Genomic DNA, 798 nt, shown 5'->3' with positions numbered 1-798 from the left:
GTTAATGGTAATCACATTTCCACTACTACTATAATTATTGATGCCTTATTGCTGTTGGTCCCACCATTTGTTGTGTTATATGTATACTTTGAGAATGTAAGAAATGTAACTTGCCATGTCAATAAAGTCTACTGAATTGAATTGAAATTGAGAGAGAGAGAGCTTTCAAGGCCAAAGAGAGAGTGATTTTTTTGTTGATGTTTTGTGTCTTCTCTCTTTTGTTTATTGTTTATTTCACTTCCTTTGGCAATGTAAACACTCGTTTCCTATGCCGATGAAGTTCCTTTGAACTGAATTGAATTGAATTGAAAAAAGAGAGAGAGAGAGAGAGAGAGAGAGAGAGAGAGAGAGAGAGATTATTTGCACATCGTTACAACACTGTATATAGCCATAATATGTCTCTATTCATTTGGACCTATTGTGAGTGTAATGTTTACTGTTGATTTTATTTTATATTGTTTATTATCTATTTCAATTGCTTTGACAATGTAAACATATGTTTCCCATGCCAATAAAGCCATTAGAATTGAATTGAAACATATGTTTCCCATGTCAATAAAGCCAATAGAATTGAATTTAAACATATTTAAACATAGAGAGAGAGAGAGAGGGAGAGAGAGAGGTGGATATTAAAATATGTTTGTGCATTTTTTCATTAAAAAAATTCATGAAAACAGTCAGTGGACATCTTTATCAAATTATATCAGAAGAACATTCCACTGATATAATTTGTGACAATGTATTGCGCAATCATTTCATTAGCGCCGTATTAGCGCCCACTAGCGTCCGTGGGAAACT

The sequence above is a fragment of the Salmo salar genome, chromosome ssa27, assembly GCF_905237065.1.
Source record: "Salmo salar chromosome ssa27, Ssal_v3.1, whole genome shotgun sequence".
Lineage (NCBI taxonomy): Eukaryota > Metazoa > Chordata > Actinopteri > Salmoniformes > Salmonidae > Salmo > Salmo salar.
The sequence above is the reverse complement of the archived record's forward strand: the minus strand, read 5'-3'. Positions refer to the sequence as shown.